This window comes from Staurois parvus, unplaced genomic scaffold (assembly GCF_062004578.1).
Source record: "Staurois parvus isolate SC_StPar_1 unplaced genomic scaffold, SC_StPar_1.0 ptg000118l, whole genome shotgun sequence".
In the NCBI taxonomy this organism is placed as follows: Eukaryota; Metazoa; Chordata; class Amphibia; order Anura; family Ranidae; genus Staurois; species Staurois parvus.
The window spans coordinates 8,499,502-8,511,686 of record NW_028317914.1 but is presented as its reverse complement, the minus strand read 5'-3'; positions in this window follow the sequence as shown (position 1 = coordinate 8,511,686).

Here is a 12,185-nt window from a genome sequence, read left to right as displayed (position 1 = left end):
CAATAGCAGTAAGAAGGTGAAGCCAAATTTAATTGGCGATCCTACCAGGCCGAGCAGAGGGTATCCCACAAGGACCAAAAGGCTTGGATAGAGCAAAGAACTTCTCAACGACGCAGCTGAACAGCAGGGACACCCCTAAGGGCCTAGGTCGATACTAAACTTGATCATGGCCAAAAGGCCGAGAAGCAATAATACAGAAAGAAAAGAGGACAGTAGGGTAGATCGCAGTCTCGTTGCTTGCGGGGACTAAGCCTCTAACCCAATAGCAGCAAGAAGGTGAAGCCAAATTTAATTGACGATCCTACCAGGCCGAGCAGAGGGTACCCCACAAGGACCAAAAGGCTTGGATAGAGCAAAGAACTTCTCAACGACGCAGCTGAACAGCAGGGACACCCCTAAGGGCCTAGGTGGATAACAAACTTGATCATGGCCAAAAGGCCGAGAAGCAATAAATCAGAAAGGAAAGAGTATAGTAGAGTAGATCACAGTCTCGTTCCTTGTGGGGACTAAGCCTCTAACCCAATAGCAGCAAGTAGGTGAAGCCAAATTTAATTGACGATCCTACCAAGCCGAGCAGAGGGTACCGCACAAGCACCAAAAGGCTTGGATAGATCGAAGAACTTCTCAACGAAGTAGCTGGACAGCAGGGAAACCCCTCAGGCTAACGACGCAGCAAAATTTGATCAAAAGACCAAGAAGTGCTAATGCAGGAATGTAAAGTCTGGGCACAAGAGCTGACAATCATTCAGAAATGATCTTCAGTCCTATATTGCTTTAAAGAGTAACTCCACTTTTGTTGAGAGGACAACACTCCCCTCTGGGTGATTAATGTATATTTTTATGGTTGTGAAAGGTTTGGAGATTCTTACCTTTTGTTATTGTGCAGATAGATCCACGTGTGTTCTTGAACCAAATACACGGGAACGACTTTTGCAGTGATCGATCGGCGGCTGCTACTGCGGGGTACCTGTGGAGAAAGTGGTCGGGTCTGCAAACCTGTAGAGATGATGGTTGTTGGAGGGGACGCCCATCATCTGACTGATGTCAGTGCCAACTTGTGGGAATATCAGCCTACCAGTTACACAGCAGGAAATGACACCTCCTGGAGGGCCCCTGTAGATTAGGAAGGGAAGTTGCTTGTTAATAACAATGAAAGATAATGTGATTTGTGTAGGAATTGTAGGTGTCATTTGTATTTCCCCGTAAAAGTGGAGTTACTCTTTAAATGAAGCGCTAGGATTTATTAACCACCTCCCGTCCGGTTGTATATAAATGACCGGACGGTGAAAGTGCAGGGTCAGGTGGCCGCTTATAAATGTCCTTCCCGCCCCCTGCTTGTGCGCGCTCCCTTGGAGCGCACAGCAGTGCAATCCAGTGCCCGTTGTGTCCTCTGTACACAGTGGAACACTGATCGTCGTACGGGACCTCTGAAAGCTGAAAATTGGCCTGGACAGGAAGGGGGTAAAAGTGTCCGGACTTGAAGTGGTTAAACATTACATTCAGAGAAATGTTGCCGACATAAAAAAGAAGGAATAAACGTGTAACATTAAAAATTCTGACAACATACAAAGCCACTTTAAAATGTTTTGTACAGATTACTGTCTGTATCTCTTTTCTATAAATATAGACATATAACTATTTTTTTCTGCTCTGCCTAAGTGAAATCTTAGAGTCTTTTAGTTGAATCCCATGGTCAAAAATGAAACTGCCCAGAGACAATGGATTCTTTCTCCAATTTTGACATTTTTAACCATAAGATGACAAGCCTGCCCACCACGACAAGGTAGACTCTTTTAGGGCAGGACCTACACTAAACTACACTACGCTAAACTACTCCATGCTAGTCATCGTATTTTTTGTGTTAGATGCCTGTTTGTGATAAGCCTCATCCTAGAACCTTCCTTCTTCCTTTCCAGACTTGTTTACAGAGATCTACATAAGAACAACCCTTTTCATTCAAAAAACAGAGAACAGATTTAAAAGGGTTGTTGCTGTTATCTTATGGCGGGTGATGCAGTGGTCAGCAATGATCATCTGTAATGTCCCGACACATTTCCCCTTCTTTAATCAATGCAGAGCTCTCTTCCACATAGATGCCTTCAGTCTGAAAGGTCTAAAGTGTTTCAATTGTAGTGAAGTTTATTCACAGATACCAAACTTGATCATGGCCAAAAGGCCGAGAAGCAATAATGCAGATAGGAAAGAGGGCAGTATGGTAGATCGCAGTCTCCTTCCTTGTGGGGACTAAGCTTCTACCCCAATAGCAGCAAGTAGGAGAAGCCCAAATTTAATTGAGGATCCTACCAGGCTGAGCAGAGAGTTCCCCAAAAGGACCGATAGGCTTGGATAGATCGAAGAACTTCTCAACGACGCAGCTGGACAGCAGGGACACCCCTAAGGGCCTAGGTCGATACCAAACTTGATCATTGCCAAAAGGCCGAGAAGCAATAATACAGAAAGGAAAGAGGGTAGATCGCAGTCTCGTTCCTTGTGGGGACTAAGCCTCTAACCCAATAGCAGCAAGTAGGTGAAGCCAAATTTAATTGACGATCCTACCAGGCCGAGCAGAGGGTACCCCACAAGGACCAAAAGGCTTGGATAGATCGAAGAACTTCTCAACAACGCAGCTGAACAGCCGGGACACCCCTAAGGGCCTAGGTCGATACCAAACTTGATCATGGCCAAAAGGCCGAGAAGCAATAATACAGAAAGGAAAGAGGGTAGATCGCAGTCTCGTTCCTTGTGGGGACTAAGCCTCTGACCCAATAGCAGTAAGAAGGTGAAGCCAAATTTAATTGACGATCCTACCAGGCCGAGCAGAGGGTATCCCACAAGGACCAAAAGGCTTGGATAGAGCAAAGAACTTCTCAACGACGCAGCTGAACAGCAGGGACACCCCTAAGGGCCTAGGTCGATACTAAACTTGATCATGGCCAAAAGGCCGAGAAGCAATAATACAGAAAGAAAAGAGGACAGTAGGGTAGATCGCAGTCTCGTTGCTTGCGGGGACTAAGCCTCTAACCCAATAGCAGCAAGAAGGTGAAGCCAAATTTAATTGACGATCCTACCAGGCCGAGCAGAGGGTACCCCACAAAGACCAAAAGGCTTGGATAGAGCAAAGAACTTCTCAACGACGCAGCTGAACAGCAGGGACACCCCTAAGGGCCTAGGTGGATAACAAACTTGATCATAGCCAAAAGGCCGAGAAGCAATAATACAGAAAGGAAAGAGGGTAGATCGCAGTCTCGTTTCTTGTGGGGACTAAGCCTCTAACACAATAGCAGCAAGTAGGTGAAGCCAAATTTAGTTGACGATCCTACCAGGCCGAGCAGAGGGTACCCCAAAAGGTCCAAAAGGCTTGGATAGATCGAAGAACTTCTCAACGACGAAGCTGGATAGCAGGGACACCCCTAAGGGCCTAGGTAGATACCAAACTTGATCATGGCCAAAAGGCCGAGAAGCAATATTGCAGAAAGAAAAGAGGACAGTAGGGAAGATCGCAGTCTCGTTCCTTGTGGGGACTAAGCCTCTAACCCAATAGCAGCTAGTAGGTGAAGCCAAATTTTATTGACGATCCTACCAGGCCGAGCAAAGGGTACCCCAAAAAGACCAAAGGGCTTGGATAGATCGAAGAACTTCTTAACGACGCAGATGGACAGCAGAGACACCCCTAAGGGCCTAGGTCGATACTAAACTTGATCATGGCCAAAAGGCCGAGTAGCAATATTACAGAAAGGAAAGAGGACAGTAGGGTAGATCGCAGTCTCGATCCTTGTGGGGACTAAGCCTCTAACCCAATAGCAGCAAGTAGGTGAAGCCAAATTTAATTGACGATCCTACCAGGCCGAGCAGAGGGTACCCCACAAGGACCAAAAGGCTTGGATAGATCGAAGAACTTCTCAACGACGCTGCTGGACAGCCGGGACACCCCTAAGGGCCTAGGTCGATACCAAACTTGATCATGGCAACAAGGCCGAGAAGCAATAATACAGAAAGGAAAGAGGGTAGATCGCAGTCTCGTTCCTTGTGGGGACTAAGCCTCTAACCCAATAGCAGCAAGAAGGTGAAGCCAAATTTAATTGACGATCCTACCAGGCCGAGCAGAGGGTACCCCACAAGGACCAAAAGGCTTGGATAGATCGAAGAACTTCTCAACGACGCTGCTGGACAGCCGGGACACCCCTAAGGGCCTAGGTCGATACCAAACTTGATCATGGCCACAAGGCCGAGAAGCAATAATACAGAAAGGAAAGAGGGTAGATCGCAGTCTCGTTCCTTGTGGGAACTAAGCCTCTGACCCAATAGCAGTAAGAAGGTGAAGCCAAATTTAATTGACGATCCTACCAGGCCGAGCAGAGGGTATCCCACAAGGACCAAAAGGCTTGGATAGAGCCAAGAACTTCTCAACGACGCAGCTGAACAGCAGGGACACCCCTAAGGGCCTAGGTCGATACTAAACTTGATCATGGCCAAAAGGCCGAGTAGCAATAATACAGAAAGGAAAGAGGACAGTAGGGTAGATCGCAGTCTCGTTCCTTGTGGGGACTAAGCCTCTAACCCAATAGCAGCAAGTAGGTGAAGCCAAATCTAATTGACGATCCTACCAGGCCGAGCAGAGGGTACCCCACAAGGACCAAAAGGCTTGGATAGATCGAAGAACTTCTCAACGACGCAGCTGAACAGCCGGGACACCCCTAAGGGCCTAGGTCGATACCAAACTTGATCATGGCCAAAAGGCCGAGAAGCAATAATACAGAAAGGAAAGAGGGTAGATCGCAGTCTCGTTCCTTGTGGGGACTAAGCCTCTGACCCAATAGCAGTAAGAAGGTGAAGCCAAATTTAATTGACGATCCTACCAGGCCGAGCAGAGGGTATCCCACAAGGACCAAAAGGCTTGGATAGAGCAAAGAACTTCTCAACGATGCAGCTGAACAGCAGGGACACCCCTAAGAGCCTAGGTCGATACCAAACTTGATCATGGCCAAAAGGGCCGAGAAGCAATAATACAGAAAGGAAAGAGGGTAGATCGCAGGCTCGTTCCTTGTGGGGACTAAGCCTCTGACCCAATAGCAGTAAGAAGGTGAAGCCAAATTTAATTGACGATCCTACCAGGCCGAGCAGAGGGTATCCCACAAGGACCAAAAGGCTTGGATAGAGCAAAGAACTTCTCAACGACGCAGCTGAACAGCAGGGACACCCCTAAGGGCCTAGGTCGATACTAAACTTGATCATGGCCAAAAGGCCGAGTAGCAATAATACAAAAAGGAAAGAGGACAGTAGGGTAGATCGCAGTCTCGTTCCTTGTGGGGACTAAGCCTCTAACCCAATAGCAGCAAGTAGGTGAAGCCAAATTTAATTGACGATCCTACCAGGCCGAGCAGAGGGTACCCCACAAGGACCAAAAGGCTTGGATAGATCGAAGAACTTCTCAACGACGCAGCTGAACAGCCGGGACACCCCTAAGGGCCTAGGTCGATACCAAACTTGATCATGGCCAAAAGGCCGAGAAGCAATAATACAGAAAGGAAAGAGGGTAGATCGCAGGCTCGTTCCTTGTGGGGACTAAGCCTCTGACCCAATAGCAGTAAGATGGTGAAGCCAAATTTAATTGACGATCCTACCAGGCCGAGCAGAGGGTATCCCACAAGGACCAAAAGGCTTGGATAGAGCAAAGAACTTCTCAACGACGCAGCTGAAAAGCAGGGACACCCCTAAGGGCCTAGGTCGATACTAAACTTGATCATGGCCAAAAGGCCGAGAAGCAATAATACAGAAAGAAAAGAGGACAGTAGGGTAGATCGCAGTCTCGTTGCTTGCGGGGACTAAGCCTCTAACCCAATAGCAGCAAGAAGGTGAAGCCAAATTTAATTGACGATCCTACCAGGCCGAGCAGAGGGTACCCCACAAGGACCAAAAGGCTTGGATAGAGCAAAGAACTTCTCAACGACGCAGCTGAACAGCAGGGACACCCCTAAGGGCCTAGGTGGATAACAAACTTGATCATGGCCAAAAGGCCGAGAAGCAATAAATCAGAAAGGAAAGAGTACAGTAGAGTAGATCACAGTCTCGTTCCTTGTGGGGACTAAGCCTCTAACCCAATAGCAGCAAGTAGGTGAAGCCAAATTTAATTGACGATCCTACCAAGCCGAGCAGAGGGAACCGCACAAGCACCAAAAGGCTTGGATAGATCGAAGAACTTCTCAACGAAGTAGCTGGACAGCAGGGAAACCCCTCAGGCTAACGACGCAGCAAAATTTGATCAAAAGACCAAGAAGTGCTAATGCAGGAATGTAAAGTCTGGGCACAAGAGCTGACAATCATTGAGAAATGATCTTCAGTCCTGTATTGCTTTAAAGAGTAACTCCACTTTTGTTGAGAGGACAACACTCCCCTCTGGGTGATTAATGTATATTTTTATGGTTGTGAAAGGTTTGGAGATTCTTACCTTTTGTTATTGTGCAGATAGATCCACGTGTGTTCTTGAACCAAATACACGGGAACGACTTTTGCAGTGATCGATCGGCGGCTGCTCCTGCGGGGTACCTGTGGAGAAAGTGGTAGGGTCTGCAAACCTGTAGAGATGATGGTTGTTGGAGGGGACGCCCATCATCTGACTGATGTCAGTGCCAACTTGTGGGAATATCAGCCTACCAGTTACACAGCAGGAAATGACACCTCCTGGAGGGCCCCTGTAGATTAGGAAGGGAAGTTGCTTGTTAATAACAATGAAAGATAATGTGATTTGTGTAGGAATTGTAGGTGTCATTTGTATTTCCCCGTAAAAGTGGAGTTACTCTTTAAATGAAGCGCTAGGATTTATTAACCACCTCCCGTCCGGTTGTATATAAATGACCGGACGGTGAAAGTGCAGGGTCAGGTGGCCGTTTATAAATGGCCTTCCCGCCCCCTGCTTGTGCGCGCTCCCTTAGAGCGCACAGCAGTGCAATCCAGTGCCCGTTGTGTCCTCTGTACACAGTGGAACACTGATCGTCGTACGGGACCTTTGAAAGCTGAAAATTGGCCTGGACAGGAAGGGGGTAAAAGTGTCCGGACTTGAAGTGGTTAAACATTACATTCAGAGAAATGTTGCCGACATAAAAAAGAAGGAATAAACGTGTAACATTAAAAATTCTGACAACATACAAAGCCACTTTAAAATGTTTAGGACAGATTACTGTCTGTATCTTTTTTCTATAAATATAGACATATAACTATTTTTTTCTGCTCTGCCTAAGTGAAATCTTAGAGTCTTTTAGTTGAATCCCATGGTCAAAAATGAAACTGCCCAGAGACAATGGATTCTTTCTCCAATTTTGACATTTTTAACCATAAGATGACAAGCCTGCCCACCACGACAAGGTAGACTCTTTTAGGGCAGGACCTACACTAAACTACACTACACTAAACTACTCCATGCTAGTCATCGTATTTTTTGTGTTAGATGCCTGTTTGTGATAAGCCTCATCCTAGAACCTTCCTTCTTCCTTTCCAGACTTGTTTACAGAGATCTACATAAGAACAACCCTTTTCATTCAAAAAACAGAGAACAGATTTAAAAGGGTTGTTGCTGTTATCTTATGGCGGGTGATGCAGTGGTCACCAATGATCATCTGTAATGTCCCGACACATTTCCCCTTCTTTAATCAATGCAGAGCTCTCTTCCACATAGATGCCTTCAGTCTGAAAGGTCTAAAGTGTTTCAATTGTAGTGAAGTTTATTCACAGATACCAAACTTGATCATGGCCAAAAGGCCGAGAAGCAATAATGCAGATAGGAAAGAGGGCAGTATGGTAGATCGCAGTCTCCTTCCTTGTGGGGACTAAGCTTCTACCCCAATAGCAGCAAGTAGGAGAAGCCCAAATTTAATTGAGGATCCTACCAGGCTGAGCAGAGGGTTCCCCAAAAGGACCGATAGGCTTGGATAGATCGAAGAACTTCTCAACGACGCAGCTGGACAGCAGGGACACCCCTAAGGGCCTAGGTCGATACCAAACTTGATCATTGCCAAAAAGCCCGAGAAGCAATAATACAGAAAGGAAAGAGGGTAGATCGCAGTCTCGTTCCTTGTGGGGACTAAGCCTCTAACCCAATAGCAGCAAGTAGGTGAAGCCAAATTTAATTGACGATCCTACCAGGCCGAGCAGAGGGTACCCCACAAGGACCAAAAGGCTTGGATAGAGCAAAGAACTTCTCAACGACGCAGCTGAACAGCAGGGACACCCCTAAGGGCCTAGGTCGATACTAAACTTGATCATGGCCAAAAGGCCGAGAAGCAATAATACAGAAAGAAAAGAGGACAGTAGGGTAGATCGCAGTCTCGTTGCTTGCGGGGACTAAGCCTCTAACCCAATAGCAGCAAGAAGGTGAAGCCAAATTTAATTGACGATCCTACCAGGCCGAGCAGAGGGTACCCCACAAAGACCAAAAGGCTTGGATAGAGCAAAGAACTTCTCAACGACGCAGCTGAACAGCAGGTACACCCCTAAGGGCCTAGGTGGATAACAAACTTGATCATAGCCAAAAGGCCGAGAAGCAATAATACAGAAAGGAAAGAGGGTAGATCGCAGTCTCGTTTCTTGTGGGGACTAAGCCTCTAACACAATAGCAGCAAGTAGGTGAAGCCAAATTTAGTTGACGATCCTACCAGGCCGAGCAGAGGGTACCCCAAAAGGACCAAAAGGCTTGGATAGATCGAAGAACTTCTCAACGACGCTGCTGGACAGCCGGGACACCCCTAAGGGCCTAGGTAGATACCAAACTTGATCATGGCCACAAGGCCGAGAAGCAATAATACAGAAAGGAAAGAGGGTAGATCGCAGTCTCGTTCCTTGTGGGGACTAAGCCTCTAACCCAATAGCAGCAAGAAGGTGAAGCCAAATTTAATTGACGATCCTACCAGGCCGAGCAGAGGGTACCCCACAAGGACCAAAAGGCTTGGATAGATCGAAGAACTTCTCAACGACGCTGCTGGACAGCCGGGACACCCCTAAGGGCCTAGGTAGATACCAAACTTGATCATGGCCACAAGGCCGAGAAGCAATAATACAGAAAGGAAAGAGGGTAGATCGCAGTCTCGTTCCTTGTGGGGACTAAGCCTCTAACCCAATAGCAGCAAGAAGGTGAAGCCAAATTTAATTGACGATCCTACCAGGCCGAGCAGAGGGTACCCCACAAGGACCAAAAGGCTTGGATAGATCGAAGAACTTCTCAACGACGCTGCTGGACAGCCGGGACACCCCTAAGGGCCTAGGTCGATACCAAACTTGATCATGGCCACAAGGCCGAGAAGCAATAATACAGAAAGGAAAGAGGGTAGATCGCAGTCTCGTTCCTTGTGGGAACTAAGCCTCTGACCCAATAGCAGTAAGAAGGTGAAGCCAAATTTAATTGACGATCCTACCAGGCCGAGCAGAGGGTATCCCACAAGGACCAAAAGGCTTGGATAGAGCAAAGAACTTCTCAACGACGCAGCTGAACAGCAGGGACACCCCTAAGGGCCTAGGTCGATACTAAACTTGATCATGGCCAAAAGGCCGAGTAGCAACAATACAGAAAGGAAAGAGGACAGTAGGGTAGATCGCAGTCTCGTTCCTTGTGGGGACTAAGCCTCTAACCCAATAGCAGCAAGTAGGTGAAGCCAAATTTAATTGACGATCCTACCAGGCCGAGCAGAGGGTACCCCACAAGGACCAAAAGGCTTGGATAGATCGAAGAACTTCTCAACGACGCAGCTGAACAGCCGGGACACCCCTAAGGGCCTAGGTCGATACCAAACTTGATCATGGCCAAAAGGCCGAGAAGCAATAATACAGAAAGGAAAGAGGGTAGATCGCAGTCTCGTTCCTTGTGGGGACTAAGCCTCTGACCCAATAGCAGTAAGAAGATGAAGCCAAATTTAATTGACGATCCTACCAGGCCGAGCAGAGGGTATCCCACAAGGACCAAAAGGCTTGGATAGAGCAAAGAACTTCTCAACGACGCAGCTGAACAGCAGGGACACCCCTAAGAGCCTAGGTCGATACCAAACTTGATCATGGCCAAAAGGGCCGAGAAGCAATAATACAGAAAGGAAAGAGGGTAGATCGCAGTCTCGTTCCTTGTGGGGACTAAGCCTCTAACCCAATAGCAGCAAGAAGGTGAAGCCAAATTTAATTGACGATCCTACCAGGCCGAGCAGAGGGTACCACACAAGGACCAAAAGGCTTGGATAGATCGAAGAACTTCTCAACGACGCAGCTGGACAGCCGGGACACCCCTAAGGGCCTAGGTCGATACCAAACTTGATCATGGCCACAAGGCCGAGAAGCAATAATACAGAAAGGAAAGAGGGTAGATCGCAGTCTCGTTCCTTGTGGGGACTAAGCCTCTCACCCAATAGCAGTAAGAAGGTGAAGCCAAATTTAATTGACGATCCTACCAGGCCGAGCAGAGGGTATCCCACAAGGACCAAAAGGCTTGGATAGAGCAAAGAACTTCTCAACGACGCAGCTGAACAGCAGGGACACCCCTAAGGGCCTAGGTCGATACTAAACTTGATCATGGCCAAAAGGCCGAGTAGCAATAATACAAAAAGGAAAGAGGACAGTAGGGTAGATCGCAGTCTCGTTCCTTGTGGGGACTAAGCCTCTAACCCAATAGCAGCAAGTAGGTGAAGCCAAATTTAATTGACGATCCTACCAGGCCGAGCAGAGGGTACCCCACAAGGACCAAAAGGCTTGGATAGATCGAAGAACTTCTCAACGACGCAGCTGAACAGCCGGGACACCCCTAAGGGCCTAGGTCGATACCAAACTTGATCATGGCCAAAAGGCCGAGAAGCAATAATACAGAAAGGAAAGAGGGTAGATCGCAGGCTCGTTCCTTGTGGGGACTAAGCCTCTGACCCAATAGCAGTAAGATGGTGAAGCCAAATTTAATTGACGATCCTACCAGGCCGAGCAGAGGGTATCCCACAAGGACCAAAAGGCTTGGATAGAGCAAAGAACTTCTCAACGACGCAGCTGAACAGCAGGGACACCCCTAAGGGCCTAGGTCGATACTAAACTTGATCATGGCCAAAAGGCCGAGAAGCAATAATACAGAAAGAAAAGAGGACAGTAGGGTAGATCGCAGTCTCGTTGCTTGCGGGGACTAAGCCTCTAACCCAATAGCAGCAAGAAGGTGAAGCCAAATTTAATTGACGATCCTACCAGGCCGAGCAGAGGGTACCCCACAAGGACCAAAAGGCTTGGATAGAGCAAAGAACTTCTCAACGACGCAGCTGAACAGCAGGGACACCCCTAAGGGCCTAGGTGGATAACAAACTTGATCATGGCCAAAAGGCCGAGAAGCAATAAATCAGAAAGGAAAGAGTACAGTAGAGTAGATCACAGTCTCGTTCCTTGTGGGGACTAAGCCTCTAACCCAATAGCAGCAAGTAGGTGAAGCCAAATTTAATTGACGATCCTACCAAGCCGAGCAGAGGGAACCGCACAAGCACCAAAAGGCTTGGATAGATCGAAGAACTTCTCAACGAAGTAGCTGGACAGCAGGGAAACCCCTCAGGCTAACGACGCAGCAAAATTTGATCAAAAGACCAAGAAGTGCTAATGCAGGAATGTAAAGTCTGGGCACAAGAGCTGACAATCATTGAGAAATGATCTTCAGTCCTGTATTGCTTTAAAGAGTAACTCCACTTTTGTTGAGAGGACAACACTCCCCTCTGGGTGATTAATGTATATTTTTATGGTTGTGAAAGGTTTGGAGATTCTTACCTTTTGTTATTGTGCAGATAGATCCACGTGTGTTCTTGAACCAAATACACGGGAACGACTTTTGCAGTGATCGATCGGCGGCTGCTCCTGCGGGGTACCTGTGGAGAAAGTGGTAGGGTCTGCAAACCTGTAGAGATGATGGTTGTTGGAGGGGACGCCCATCATCTGACTGATGTCAGTGCCAACTTGTGGGAATATCAGCCTACCAGTTACACAGCAGGAAATGACACCTCCTGGAGGGCCCCTGTAGATTAGGAAGGGAAGTTGCTTGTTAATAACAATGAAAGATAATGTGATTTGTGTAGGAATTGTAGGTGTCATTTGTATTTCCCCGTAAAAGTGGAGTTACTCTTTAAATGAAGCGCTAGGATTTATTAACCACCTCCCGTCCGGTTGTATATAAATGACCGGACGGTGAAAGTGCAGGGTCA